Genomic DNA, 16619 nt, shown 5'->3' on the forward strand with positions numbered 1-16619 from the left:
AGGAAAGATATATTATCGTAGTAACCTGATTTTTGTTGATTGATTAATAAATCATTTGACATCTGAACATTTGACATAAGACATTTTAATAGCTGAGCCAGTTTTTTTAAATGTAGATCTTGCTTTCTGTATCCTACATTTGATTCCTAGGTAATGGTCCCAATTTTCATTGACGTTCGTACTACAGTAGGTGTATGTTTAACTGTTTCTATTTGTTGATCGTTTACACTGATTCGTTCAAATTACTGTTCCTTTTTAGAGATCATCATAGATTTTACTTTCTTAATGTTTAGTGAAAATTCATACGTCTGACTTACTTCTGTGATTCTATTAATTAACTCCTGAAGGGGTTCATAACTGTCAGCGAATACCACCGTGTCTTCCGCGTATCTGAAGTTATTAATACATTCTTTGTTAATTCGAATTCCGGCTTCAACATTTTCTATTGCTTCTTGAAAGATTTCCTCATAGTAAATGATGAATAGCAGGGGTGATAGTATACATCCCTGTCGGACCCCACGTTTGATTTTTCTATCATCCGATTCTCCTGTCCCTGTACGGATAGACCAGGTTTCATTCCAGTATCCAAAATGTATCTTTTACTTTATTTATATTTATTTAAGTATTTCCAACATAATTCTGAATAATAAAACTATAATGACATTCTTATCTTGAAAAACACCTTTTTTGAATTCATCTACAACTAAATCAAAATCTAAATTTGCGTCATAAGATTTTCTGTTGGTCGTTGTCGACCAAAATTTTGTTTTTATAATGCTTAACTTGGAGAAAGATTCAAGTGCAGCTTGTAGCCGGAATCATGGTGAATTTTATCATCAATTTTTTAAAATTATTATTAAACGATGTGCCTCTCTCATGAGCTAATAGCCTTCTTTTTTTTCTTATAGTGCATTGGCGAAAGATCTTAAGGCCAGACGTCTATCTTTTGCAGCATATGAAAAAGATTGCCAATGTTATTTATGCCTGTTCAGTCCTTTGTATTGTATTTGTCTGCATCCTACTCCTATTCTGCCCTCAATCTTTCCTTGGATAACTATTTGAGGGATTGCCTATTTTTTTCCTCTCAGGATATGGGCCAGGTATTCAATTTTTCGTACCTTGATCAAGTTGAGTATTTCTCTCTCAGTATTTTTTCTTCTTAAGACTTCTTCATTTTTCATCCGATCTATCCATGGTATGCGGAACATTCTTCGCTAGGTGTACATTTCTAAGGCATCCACCTTGTTAATGAAGGATATTTTTTAGGTCTATGTGTCCATACCGTATAACAATATGCATCATACATAGCACTTAACCATCCTGTAGCGGAGATTAAAGAAAATATTGCGGTTACATAGTAGCTGCTTAAATTTAATAAAAGCTTCTCTTGTTTGTTCGGTACGGCATTTTATTTCCTGTTGAGATGCCATTGGCCATTTATCATCATTCCCAAGTATTTAAATGTTTTCACTTGTTCGATTGGAACCTTATCTACTAGCAGTCGCACTTAAAAGTGCGTTTTTTGAATTGCCATACTTTTATTTTTTCCAGCATTTATCTTCAAGCCATATATTTCTCCTATGGTATTTATTTTTTTAGGCAATAGAGACTTTAACTATTTAAAAGATGTTGAATGAGGAAAACCTTTACTTTTTTTCGTTTTTAAAATTTAAACTTCTGCCTTTAGCTTAAAAGAATTAAAGTAAATTGACCTGAGACACATTTGAAATTATTTTGATATAACGAAAATTTACCTAAAATCATTAATTTACCCACGGTATAAATATTTTTCTTTGTTTCGTGGCTAAAACTATCGTTTAATAATTAAATCAGCTTGTCTATCATAGGATAAAAAACAAATATTTTTTCTTCTTTTTTATCCTTAACCACAAACGCTGTTTAACGATTATCTTCCAACCTCCAAGGAACTTTACGTTTCTATATCAAGATGGTCGCAAGTGTTTTTTTGGTCTATAGGATATATTACCAATATGTTCTTCCATCCTTAACTCTTCCAAAGCAAGAGCTAAACCCTGAACTTCATCCACAGCCTGACATAGATCGACTTCCTGTGACTGGAGCGTTTTACCCACAACTACAACGAGGTCAAGAATAGGATGCATGATCTCTAAAGTTATTAAAAAATCAAGACTTTATTTGGAATAAAAGTCAGGTAGATTTTGTGCTCTGTGGAATAAGCCAGCTAAAAGAGGTAAGCAACTGTATAGTGATAAAAAGTGAGTGTATAGCTAGTCAACAGCGACCGGTGATAGTGAGTACGGAGATAAAGGTGAGGCAGAAAGGAAACCAAGTAGGACAACAGTAAGTAAAGTTTCATCGACGCAATAAAGCAAAGAGGGTATGAGTAATTTAGAAAGTTGCTAAACGAAGAATACCAGATGAGAGACAGAGGATAGGAAATACTAAATGAGAATGTAATATCGCGGATAGCGAGAGATGAAGTTTTCGAGGCGTTAAATAGGATGAAGAATGGTAAGGCAGTAGGACCTAATGGAATACCTGTAGGGGTTTAAAAGGCTCTAGGAAATGATGGTTTATGGCAAATGATGAGTAGAATATACGAGGAAGAACAGATGCCCAATGCATTGAGAGATAGTGTGATGATAACATTGTACAAAGATAAAGGCGATATTCAGGATTGTGGGAACTATGGAGGGAAAAAGTTAATGTCGCACATAATAAAAATTTGGGAAAAAACTGTAGAGCGAAGTTTAAGGGAAAAGACATCGAAGGAGAAGAAAAGTTTGGGTTAGGTTAGGTTAGGTTAGGTTATGCCGGGAAGGAGGACAAACAATCCTTTGTTTGCTTTGAGATAGTTGTTAGAGAAGTACGGCGAGAAGAAAAGAGATCTACATTTGTTACGACACAGTTTCTGGACAAGAGCTATGGAGATGTCTGAGAGAAATGGATTCCTGAGGAGTCGTTAGGCTCGTGAAGGATATGTATGGTGAAGCGTACACCAAAGGGGACTTGCTTAGCGAAAAACTAGGACGAGTAGGAGAATTTAAATACTTTGGCTCTTTCATAACGGAAAATGGGAGACTAGATCGAGAAATTGCCCACAGGATACAGGCTGCTTAGTTTAACTGGAAGCGAAAGAGCGGGGTACTCTGTGATCGAAAAAGCAGGAAAGGGCTGAAAGGAAAGACATACAAGAGTGTGGTGAGACCGTCGTTGATGTACGGCTGTGAAGTGTAGCCTGTAAACAAGATTCAGGAAAAGAAGATGAAGGTAGCTCAAATGAAAATGTTACGGTGGATATTAGGTAAGATTAAAAGGGGCAGGTTCAGGAACTACTTCATTAGGGAAAGAGCCGATAGACTACAATCTCAAAAAGATTCAAGAACAATGACTGCAACGGTTTGTCAGACGTAGAAATAAAAACTATGTGGGTCGAAGGATAAAGCTGTTAGAAGTTGATGGAAAGAGAGATAGAGGAAAAGAGAATATGGAAGAACTATGTGACAGAGGACTTGAGAGAAAAAGGTTTAGCAGTTTAGTTTAGGTTAAGAAGATACGATGGAAAGAAATAAGTGGCGAAAAAGAGTAAAGAATAGCGACCTGTGAAAAATTAAAAGCTGATGAAGAAAAACTAATGTTATAAAACAGTGACGAAGAATTTCAAATTATTAAATTTTTTTTTCTTTATTGTTGCAGTAATTTTAATTAACCAGTAATGTTCAGGTATAAAATTTTGTTATTAAGAAGCATCTAACCTAACCTATAGAAAGAAAGCTACAGAAAAAATGTATTATTCTAAATATTATTTTATCACAAAAACTCTATTTCTATTACTAGTAAAACATTGTCGTTTTTATATAAAAAAACTGTATTTGTTAGTAATTTTATATAATTGTAGCAACACTGGTTAGTTATCTGTAATGAGCAACAAAACTGCCGTGGTTGTAATTACTAGTCATTTCACAGTAATGGCTGTAAAAATATTTTTACATAAAGAATACAGAAAACTTAATGTTGAGTAATATGCAAGCTACATTAATCACTAACTGACGCAGACTCCATTGATATCCATTTCAGGTTTGGGGAACTTGTACACTTGTACACAGTAACAAGACAATTGAATAGTAAAAAGGAAAAAAAACACAAGACTGCTAGTCATTAACTTAATTAAGAGTACAAAAGTGCTTCGTAATAGAAAGAGTTGCAAAATGTAACATGGAGAAAGAACATTGACATTTTTAAAAACTCAATCTTTTAAATTTTTTGACAAATAGTTCTTGGTTAAGGGATATAGTTTCGGGGGTGTTTATATAGTGAATATTCGCATTAGTCAAAACTGGGGTTTCTTTTACAAATGCAAACAATGAATGACCGCCGAGAATGAGTAGTATACGTGAAAAATAACAAGCTGTCACCATATTGTGTGGAATTTAGTCGTAATATGTTCTGGCGATATTAAAATTTCTAGTGATTGATGGTACTTAGATAACAACGGAGAGAAAAGTGAATGGAGAGGGGCTGAATAGCATTTACCAGCTTTTTATTGTCGATGCGGGGACCTGAGCAGCATATTTTTCTCTGCATCTAATTTATTATCTTTACTTTCAATACTTTATGGTTTGTAAGCTTAGTTATGATATGACTGCTATATAGTAATTATAATGTATGTATATATATTTATATATGTATGTATATATATATATGTATATATATATATATATGTATATATATATATATATATATATATATATATATATATATATATATATATATGTATATATATATATACATATATATAGAGGTATATAGAGGAAAGGATGCAAATATGGGCTACCCATTTTGTATTTCTTCATAAAAAAAGAATAAAAATTCTATTTCAATTCCAAAGGCACGTAAGAATCCCTATATTTAGTTACTTATAACCTGCCCAAAGTCCAAATTGATTAAAAAATATATAACTGTTTATAATATACAAATAATGAAAAATTGTACTTTTGCGTCGTTTGAATTATGATCCTAAATATGGATAAGTGTGTCTTAGATTTGTGTGAAATGAGATAAATGCATAACAAATATATTTTAATATCTAAAATTCCAACAATATATTAAATAACTCATAGGCAATGTCGTATGTGTTTGATTTTGTTTACTACGGAAAAACTATTTGCAAAAGTCACACATATTCTTCTTTTTCTGCCCCAGCGCACTCGTTATGTGCTCACAAATGGCACATGAAGCACTTGACCCATATTTCACCAAGATTATCCTCTGAAAAAAGTGCTTCGCAAAACATACAAGTTACGTCAGCTTTGTCTTGTGGAGGCTGTGTAGAAGGAAACTCATTGTAATCGCTCTCATCATCAGCAGGCACATATTCCTCCTCGTCCTCGCTACTAGAACACTATTTCTTTTTTTGGTTCTTTATGACTTTGGTAACCTGCTTACGTTTTCCTTTTATTATTTCTTTCCTTTTTCTTTTTTCTTTGCCTTTTCCTACTTCGTTTTGCTTCACTTTGTCTTTGTTGAGAGATTGGATCAATTCATTTTTGTAAGGTGAAGAGGTTATCACTGAACACTTACTTGGCTTACGCCCTCGATTAGAGGTTTTTTTCTTCAATAATGGGCACAGTAGAAAGATCATATATTGTTAGCAGATATGTTCTTGAAGACTCAGATGTGAAAGGAATTGATGGAGTGGGCTTATTCTCAAATAATTTTCTTTTAATACCAAGCTCTACACAAGGTCGTTTGGGAGGCGTGGCTGACTTTCTGTAAAAACTTGTTGTGGGAATAGCGACAAGCTGTGAACTATTTGAAGAAATAGCATAAAGCTGTGTATTAGTTTTAGGAATAGTTTCAAGCTGTTTATTAGGCCCAGATGGAAGAGTGAGAGAATTAGATGATAAATTATTGTGGCTGGAACGAAAATCTGGTGTGCTCTCAGAATTGATAGAGTTATCGTCAGAATTTGTAGGTTCATTTGAATTGACAGCAGCGGTTAAAACGACGATCACCTTATCATCTTCATCACTCGCATCATCAGGTGCGGCTGTCGAAGTGTTTTCTACTTCAATTTGGGCTGCCATGAAATCGACATATGTAAATATCTTTTTATTCAAGGAATAATTTCCTGTAGTTCTAAATCCATTAACGGCAATCTCTCCAGTATGACATTACCAATAAGCTCTCCCAAAGAGCTCTGACACATCAAATGCACTTAGTGGACGACTATTGTGGAGCAAACCAGATCCTGATCTCTTCGCTGTAGTATGCCTTAAGAACACCCATGTAAGTTTTGCCCAATGGCTGTAGTTTGTGTATAGCTCAAACTCTATTAACTCCTTTCTATGCCCCTTGCCTTATTTTTCACAAATTACAGAAGAACTGACTCAACTACTTGATAATTGACTGGGAACTGTGGCTCTCAAAAACACTAAAGCTGTTGGGAACTTTTTTTCCAACTCTACAACTACTCCTTCTAAATAAAAACAAATCAATGTAGCTTATTTCTTACCATGACCATTGTATTTTTATTACGTTGGCAAAATTGACCGATACCTTAAAGTTAGATTTGATAAAACCTACCTATACGTACTACGTGATGTAAACAAGAGCTGACACAAAGAAAACAGAACAGGTCCTAAAAACAGCTGAGATAAAGATATTAAGATCTATAGTAGGGACAACCAGACGAGATCGAGTCAGAAACGAAGATATTAGGCAAGAATATGATGTCCAAGATGTAGTGAGGTGGGGAAGAAAACAAAGAAACAAAAATCAACATGTTTGGAGAAACGTAGAAGATAGAATAGCAAGAGAGTGGAAACCAAACCAAAGAAGGCTTCCAGGAAGATTACCAAGGAGAGACAGTCTTTGAAATCACAAATAAGACTAAATATTACAATAAACGTGGGTCATTGACCTTATGGGTGAAAAAGAAATTTATTTGATTAAAATTGTCTCTCTGTCGTGTAAGTTCTTTTTAGTTGATCACAAGATTATTAGGATTAACTTCGGATGGTGTTTATGCCTTTTTTATGTTTAGGGGAGCAATCGCTCTATCGGAATCTATGGATTCTCCAATGATTGGTATTGATTTCTTTTTCATTTGCCTGGCCCGAAATTTTCGGAGTCCAGGCCTGACTAGTTGTCCTATATCTCTAGGGGAGACCGGGGCTAGTTGTTACAATTTTTACATTTTATTTTTTTTGTGCAATCAATATGTAAAATAGGCACCTCATAAAAGTTGGTGTAAGAAGCACTCACTTTGATATAATTATTTTAAATATTAGATTTACAAGAAACTTGCCACTTTTAGGAAAAAAATATATATTTGTCTTGTCTTGTCTTGCAAATTGTATCAAATTACCCCCTAATTGGGTAAGTTTTTACATGGCAGGGGCAAATTGTTACACTAGTAGCTTTCATACTTTTCAAAGAATATTTTAATTTTCTTAATGAAACAATTTTAAATGAACTTTATTTTTTTTTTTTTATTAAAATACAAACTATTATGCGACATTTCTAAAAATTATTTAAATCAGTTTTTAGACTAATCAGACTGGCAATGTATGTATACAAAAATTGGAGAACCGTCACTTCAAAGTTCATGCGCCCACCCCTTACAGTCTACACATTGCACCCATTTCTCTTTTGATTTTGAGTTAGTGTACGAATCACAACATATAATGCAGAAACATTCTTCATTTTCTTCATCACTTTCATTTAAAACAATTATCCTTTTGACTTTCTGTTTTCCTTTTTTATTAGGTTTTAAGTTTTTTCAGTTGCTCTTGCTGTAATATTGCTTGCTTTTCAGGCATGTCCGTCAAAATATCCGTATTTCTTCGTTTCCTATTTTGTGCAGTATTTTTTCTGGATTGAGCTTTTGGTATAGGACGAATATCTTTAAGACTTATAAGTCCTGTAACTAAAGCGCGAGAAGTTGAAGGTTGTAGATCTTGGTCTAGTTTCTTGTTGATAACTTGTGGTGGCGTACTTGGTGGTATTCGTCTATTTTGTGTAGCTGCTTGTGACTGAAGCTCCATAAAATTTCTTGCGGCTCAGGTATCTGTAATGGATGATGGCAGAAAATCTTCCATCAGTATCATCCCTATTAGACGGGAAAATGCCAGTTACACGAAAACAGGACTGTATATTTTTTGGAGTTACAGTTAATGTCAAAGCATTTCCAACAATTGATGAAATGTTATAAATTGTCATTGTAACTCCTGGGTGAGTTTTCATCGAGCCATCCATCTGACTGCTAATAAATGTTTTTAATGGTCCAAACACCGATCTGTCCAAAGGTTGCAATCGATGAGAGCAATGCGGAGCCAAGGTCAAGAGAACAATGCCATTTTCCTTGCAATAATCTATTACCTCAACCGATAAATGGGAATCTTGATTGTCCAGTAATAATAATACTGGACTTTCGTTAGAACATTTAATATTCTTATGAAAATGTTGCACATAAACTAAGAATTCCACTTTCGTCATCCATCCAGAAGGATTGCTCGTTCCTATACATCCTGGTGGTCCACTGGAAACAAAATGTTCTCGATAATTTTTCCACTGGCATTCACTGCCAGACACACTGTCACCAATGTTCCTCGTTCCCCCTAAGTGATCGCCCCACTTGCTTCACACCTTTTGATGCTATTATTTTGCAGGTTTTTGAACTGCAGTTACCCCGGTTTCATCTAAGTTCTAAATATCGTTTGCTTCAAGATTGTGCCTATTTAATACAGTGGAGAGTTTGTCAAAGAATAAATTTACATTGTGCCTATTAAAACTTGTGGCTCGCGTTAAGTTCGTAGCCTAAGGGGTACGGATGGATAACTCATTTTGGCGTTTTAAAAAATTTGTAAGCAGCAATAATGATTTCCTGTGGCGTTTCACCACGCTTAGTTTTTTTTTGTAGGTTCTCATTTTGATCTATTAAAAATTTACAATTTTATTTACAACAAAATCTGGGTTACTAATAAACCTACACACAAATTTTTTGAGATGTGGCAGGTTGTTACAGTAACAACTTGTCCCTTGAAAATAGTAACAACCTGCCCTAGGACGCCATATTAAAAATAAATTGTAATTACTTATCAATCTCAAATATTTAATCTTTTACGTATAGACAATAATAAAGCTAACAGTCAATAAAACATCCTGTGAAAACAATAAGTTACCTTACCTTGTAAAAATATATAGAAAAATACTGAGTACTACTAAAAGCACTCTTGTATATGCTAAATCAGTACTAGGTGTGATACAAATCTCAAAAAAAATAATAATGCTAAAAATTCAAGCACGGAACTATAATATTAATATGATCCAAGTCTATGCTCCCACAGCTGTTAAGACCGAAGATGAGATCGAAAAGTTTTATTCAGAATTGCACAATACAATCAAGTTAACAAAATTTAGAGATATTACTTACATTTTAGGAGACTTTAATGCAAAAATTGGAGTAGATACAGTTGAAAATATAGTTGGACAGTTCGGATTACGAACTAGAAACAAGAGAGCATAAAGGTTCATAAAATTCTGCCAAGAAAAGAATATGGTAATTGTCAATACTTGGTTTCAGCTTCCTAAGAGAAGACTATATACATGGACGTCTCCTTCACATATAGAAAACTACATTGTCAGAAACCAGATGGACTTTATACTCGTAAATAGCAGATATAAAAACTCTATAACCGCAGTTAAAACTTATCCTGGAGCAGATGTTAACTCAGACCACAATCCGTTAGTTGCTGACGTGAAAATAAAACTAAAAAAAATTGAACTCAGAAACCAATAACCAAAAGTTAATGTAAGAATGCTAAAAAACGAAGAAATAAAAAACGAATTAAAAAATAATGTGAATGTTAATATGCAAAAAACACTAGTTGATAACAAAAAAATTATGGATTTAAATAAAAAGTGGTATAATATAGAAAACACATTACTGAAACCAGCTCAAGAAAGTTTGATACAACATAGGTCAGAGGCTAAAAAACAGTGGATGACATAAGAAATACTATTACAGATGGAAGAAAGAAGGAAATATAAAGGAAAAGATCTACAAAAGTATAAAGAAATACAACGAATAATTAAGGAAAAAATCGAAACAGCTAAGGAAATCTATTTGATGAAACAATGTAAAGAGATAGAAGAACTAGAAACAAAATATGATATGAGAAATATGCACAAAAAAATAAGAGAAGTAACTGGAATGGGTCGAAATAGACAGCAAGGACACATAAAAGAGTACTACTAATAGATTTACCAGAGAAATTAAGACTATTGGAGGAGTACGTTAGAAAACTTTTCCAAGATGAAAGAGGTGAAATGCAGAAAATATAAGAATTAAATCCTTTAGAGAGACAGAAGATCACGATAGATGAAGTCAAATATACTATCAAAAACTCTAAAGACAATAAGGCGGCTGGATTAGATGAAATACCAGTAGAACTGTTAAAACTAGTGGAAGAGGATAACTTGGAAATATTGGCAGATTTAGTCAACACGGTGTACGATACGGGAATAATACCACAAGAGTGGCTGAAGTCAGCATTTATAACCATCCCTAAAAAACAAGCAGGAAAGGAGTGCTCTGATTATCGAATACTGAGCCTCATGAGTCATACTTTAAAAGTACTGCTGAAAGTAATACATAAGAGAATATACGAAAGGCTAGAGGAGGATATTAGCGACACGCAGTTCGAGTTCCGAAATGGAATGGGTACTCGAGAAGGACTATTTGCCATCAACATATTGATTCAGCGATGTCGGGATGTAAACGTTGATCTACACTTGTGCTTTGTTGACTACGAAAAAGCTTTCGATAAAGTAAGACATGAAAAACTAATATCAATACTTATGAACAAGCGTATTGGCAGTAAAATCATAAATATAGTGCAAACATTATATAGGAAACAAAGTGCCATAGTTCAAATTGATGGGGAACACTCAGAAGAAATGAAGATCTGTAGAGGAGTTAGACAGGGATGTGTTTTATCGCCACTTTTCTTTAACTTATATTCTGAAGAAATTTTCCAAAACACGCTCAATAATATCAAATCGGGAGTTAACGTTAACGGAAAATTAATTGAAAATATGAAATTTTGAGACTCATAATACAGGGAAAGATTCAACGAAGAAGATCTGTTGGCCGAAGGCAGAACTCATGGTTGAAGAATCTACGTGATTGGTATCAATGTAGATCGATTGATTTGTTTAGAGCAGCAAGTTCAAAAATAAAAATAGCCATTATGATTGCCAACCTCCGTAGGGAGACGGCATTCTAAGAAGAAGACTAAAAACACAAAAATGGTCGTTCTACGTCAGACTTAAACCACATTAACCAAAGTTCGTTAAGATGTAGTGAGGTAGGTATGCACCGCATTGGCTACTACTGCCGTCTCGTTAAGTTGATCAAAATTAAATGTAACAACCTGTCCCGTGTAACAACTAACCCCGGTCTCCCCTACTGTTCGAATTTAAGTAATAAATTGTAGTTTAAGCTAAATCTAAATTTAAAGGAAATTAGTTTGAAATCAAAACTTATTTTTAAACAATAATATTAAATAAAAATAAAGTATTCATATACAGTATGATGCAAATGTATGGAATAAATTCATTATTTCAGAAACAGACGACTTTTAAAAAAAATCTTAAAACACGTCAATTTTAATTTTTGACTGGCCATCAACTGACATATATATGTTAGACATTACGTCATCAGTTTCGGCATAATGACGTAATCGACGATTTTTTTAAATACAAACCGATGGCACGCGACAGCTCATTTGAAAGGTCTCCTTATCCTCATTGCAACGATGTAATCACTTGAATATTTATTTCTACAGGGTTCACAAATGCTACATTATAATCTAAAATTAATTATTGTAGTAAGTATTCCAAGCTATTTTTAAAAAATATTTAAATCAATATTGTCATTGACTCGTCTTTATTTGTCATTGATCTATGAATCTGTCAAATAATAGGCGTCAAATTTTTACTCTTCCAGTTTTTTGTCGACATTACAAAACAGCATTTACAAATATGAGATTAACAGAAACAGAACGAATCGAGATTTTAATCGAGAATCGAGATTTAATGATTGGTTATGGAGATAGAGTGATGACTCAAGCAGAAGTTCGTAATTTATTTAGTGTTAAATACCTCAATCGCGAACCAATTACGCAATTAAAAGTAAATAAAACTGAAAAAAAAAAAAATTTAGAGTAACGGGCCATGTTAAAGATCTTCCCAGAAGTGGTAGAAAATCAATATCCGATGCCAAGAAACTGGACGTTGTACTGGCGTTTCAAGACAATCCCCATACCAGTTCTAGGCAGATCGCACTAGATAATAATGTCCACCAATCAACTGTTGTAAGAGTGCTAAAAAAAGAGAAGTGGCATCCATACAAAGTACATCTGGTCCAGGAGCTATTAGAAGATGACTTTGATAGAAGAATCGAATTCTGCGAAACCATTATGGAAAAATGTAACAGAGATCAGGGTTTCATACAAAAGGTACTTTTTCTGATGAAGCGTCTTTTATGCTAAACGGCCACGTAAATCGCCAGACATATCGATACTGGGTAAGTGAAAATCCACATTGGATGGAAGAGTATAGGACACAATATCCCGAGAAGGTGAATGTTTAGGCCGGCATTATAAACAATCAAATTGTAGAGCCATATTTTTTTGAGGAAAACTTAACTGCTTCTCGTTATCTAGAATTTCTTCAGGATTATCTGTTGTCACAGCTGAATCAGCTATTTCCAAATAATAACGTTTTCCTAGGTAGGTGGATAGGTAGAAGGGGGCCCATCGAATGGCCCCCAAGGTCTCCAGATTTGACTCCGTTAGACTTTTTTTGTGGGGATATTTAAAGAGCAGATGAAAATCGACCGAATAATATAGAAGAGTTGTAGGAGCGCATCAGAACGGAAATTGCACAAATAACACCTGAAGTCATCGAAAACGTTAGGAAATAATTTATTGCCCGTCTTTCACATTGTATTATTGCTGAAGGTAGTCAATTTGAACATTTGTTGTAATTTAATTGTATTTAAGTAAACATTTATTGTAAGTTAATTGTATTAATAAACCAACAGTTTGTCATTACGCCGACAATGATGACGTATTGTCTAACACATATATACCTATAGCAGTTGATGACCATTCAAAAATTAAAATTGACGTGTTTTAAGATTTTTTTTAAAAGTCGTCTGTTTCAGAAATAATAAATTTATTCCATACATTTGCATCATACAGTATATTTAAATTTAAATAACAACTTGTATATCGTCCCATATACCAAAAATATAAAATGTAAAAATGTCAAATATTTTTCTAAATCTATATAGCGGCTGTTTTAAGCTATTTTATATACTTTTGAAGTATTTTTTAGGTATACAATTTAGTTATTAGTGTATTTATCTACGTTTTTTTTATAATAATTATTAGAAGTCTAAAAAAAAAATGTTTATTATCGTAGAATTTTTATCGTTTGTGTTTTAATTACAGACTTCATCTGCTGTGGTTTCGTAATCAAGATTGACCAACGCGTCTTAATAACCAAATGTTAGTGTATGAGATTTAGTGGAAATTGGTGGTGGCGGTTGCGTGAACCGGAAACGCCCCTGAAAGCGCGCAATCACATTATCTAAATCGAAATAAACGCAGCTAACGGGTCACTTTTTATCAAAACCAGTTTCTGGTGTTAAGCAATCAACCTACCAAGTAGAAAAGTGCTCTCACTTAAGTGGCCATATATCCTAGACGTTTTGCAAATATCCAGACTAGTTTTTAAAAGACCGGGGTGGGCGTAGAGGCGTGTAGCCGTGCCTACGGTGGGGCTACGTCAAACCACGCCTTCGCGATCGAACTAACACCTGAGCCGTAAACATAGGCTTGTTATTTTTGTTTTGAGATCTAATTTAACCTCCGTAGCGAGATCAGGTTATAGCTGCTGGGCTTCTGCACCGTGTAGTGCGTCCGACTCATTCAAATGGGCGTTCCTGAAATTTACCAAGGGAGAAATTTTCACCTGCTGAATTATCACAAACAATCAGGAAAGAAGGTGTAAAGAACGTTTTCCATCTGCTTCTGGTAATCTATTGCCTCGCAAAGGGGTCATCCGATTGTAATAATAGGGTAACGCTCACTTTAGGGGAACATGAGACTAGAATATTTTATCTTGAATACATTATTCGGAGGGAGATATTGCGAAAAATGTAATATTAGTGAATATAAAAGCTAGATTTTCTTTACCACAGGTGCACCTACATCTACATTTTAGATTACGAGGCTCTTTTGCACTTTTTTATGTTGATACTCGAAGGAAATTTCTTTGTATCTCTCCAACCCTTTTATTTACTTTTGTAATCAGCATTTTTGATTATAAAGCTGGGGTTACTGAGGATTACATGAATAATAACAAGATAAATAGCTGTGTCAGTTAAAGTGTGAGTAGCTCACCGTTTTACCATTAATATATTAAACGTGCTTTAGTGAACGGTAATTAAAATCTTAAATCATGTCTAATCAGTCACGTGTGCTATGCAAGATCCGTTCTTACAACAGCTGTCATTCGTCCATTCTTGTGGTAGCTGTTCTTTTATAAGTGTAGTGTTTGTTGTATGTTGTGGTGTGTGTTGTAGTGAAGTGTAGTGTTTTCGAAATCGCCACGGACTAATGAAATTGTAGGAGCTAGGAGCAGGCAGTTTCAGGTGTGGGTGCACATAGGGGAGAGTTGCACCATTTAACATATTTCGAATTTTAATTTGAATAATAGACGTCATATTTAACTGAACGATAAATTAGGATAAATATTAAACATTTACACACACTTGATAATTTTTGTAACTTGAATCAATGACTTTACTGTTAAAACAGTATGATTTCCTGGTAGGTTGCAAGTGGTACAATTTAGAAAACTAGTTTCCGTTATTGTAGCATGAGTTTCCTTAATTGTATTCGTAGTAACCTATACAGGGTGAGTCACCACTAACGAGACAGAAGATTACAGCGAAACGGTAAAAGATTTTAAAAATTTTTAAATTTATAGTTTGAAGGTTGATAAGAGCTACATTTTAAAATTATTTTGAAATATACAGGGCGTTCCAATAAAGTGCGGCGTATCAAAGTTATATTTTTTCTTATGGAACACCCTATATTCTATTGCATTTTCTAATTGTCGGCAAAAAATAAGATATAGTTTCATAAGACTTCCCTATACCTATGTACAGAGTGTTCTGAGTTATGTGGAATATTCTTAAAATGTAAAGCTTTAAACGAAGACTCATTCCTAACTTATTTAAGAGATTCTAATAAAATTGGTTATACCTCTAATTAGTTGGATATTGGTGAAATGTATTTCATTATTAATTATAAAACATTTATTTACAGGGTGTTCAAAATTTGTAGTTTTATTATTGGATTATTCAATGTGTAATATAAGGCTTATTTTAAATGGAACACCCCGTATATTAATAAATTATTAAATTAAAAAAAATTTACACTTTCGAATGGTATATGAATGTCCTATAACTAGGAGTGATAGATTTTGCGTAATTTAAAATTTTCTTTTCGATTTCAAAATATTTATAGTTGTTACTCTCGATTTTTAAACCCATCATTTTGACATATTTGTTATAAATGAAACCGATGTAGTTGTAAACAAATGTGTATACTTTATACTTTTACTTGCTGATACACAACGAATCAGAAAGAATTTTAATAAAACAAATAATACAAAATGAACATAAATAATACAAATTAAACCACAACTTACTACATTAAAACCAAAAAAAATTTTTTTAAAAAAGACTTATTCTCGACTTATTTAAGCAATTATAACAAATTTTCTCTTACAGCAAAATAGTTGGGTAATGGTTAAATTTATTCCATTATTGATTATTAAACATTTATTTACAGGGTGTTAAAAACTTTTTGGATTATTCAATATCTAATATGAGGCTTATTTTAAATGGAACACCATGGATATTAATTAATCGTAATACCTACTAAAAAAAGTTTCCTCTTTTAAATGGTATAAAAATGTCCTGTACTTAAGTCTCATAGTTTTTGTATAATTTACAATCATTTAAACTCTTCATAGGTATACATATTGATTTAAAAACAAAAGATATAGTTAGGTAATGTCATTGTATGACATTGTCATTTTCTGACATTACGGTCTGGTAGTTGTCAAAATATAAACATCCGTGTGTAATATTTAACTTTCATTGTTCCTAAAAATAAAGAATTACGCTATCCATAAAAGAGTTGACATGGTACTTTGCATTGGAGAATGTTTGGAAAATTGTCTCTTAGCTTCTAAAGTTTATGCTTAAAAGTATCCTGATAGATATATAGACAGATATAGATAGATAGATATATTCCGTGCTACTGGTAATGTTGCATACGAAAAGGTAAATAAAAATAAACCAGTTATTGGTGACAACGTTAACGAACTTAATGTCCTGCTTTCTGTTACGGAAAACCCAAATATTAGTACAAGAAAAATTTTGGGTGAATTAGAAATAGTCACACTAGTGTATGTAGAATACTTAAGACCAACCACTTTCATCGCTGGCTGGATGGGCACTTAGCCCGAAGATAAAAAAAAAAATTTAC

At 33.4% G+C, this 16619-nt stretch overlaps 1 protein-coding gene across 2 annotated transcripts in view; it reads left to right on the forward strand.

The window, feature by feature from the left end:
* The window catches only part of LOC140451858 (E3 ubiquitin-protein ligase Rnf220-like), a 466577-nt gene that overhangs the window by 246270 nt on the left and 203688 nt on the right, over positions 1–16619 (forward strand). The gene's annotated exons all lie outside the window — the stretch shown is intronic.

Source organism: Diabrotica undecimpunctata, chromosome 10 (genome assembly GCF_040954645.1).
Source record: "Diabrotica undecimpunctata isolate CICGRU chromosome 10, icDiaUnde3, whole genome shotgun sequence".
NCBI classification, from domain to species: domain Eukaryota; kingdom Metazoa; phylum Arthropoda; class Insecta; order Coleoptera; family Chrysomelidae; genus Diabrotica; species Diabrotica undecimpunctata.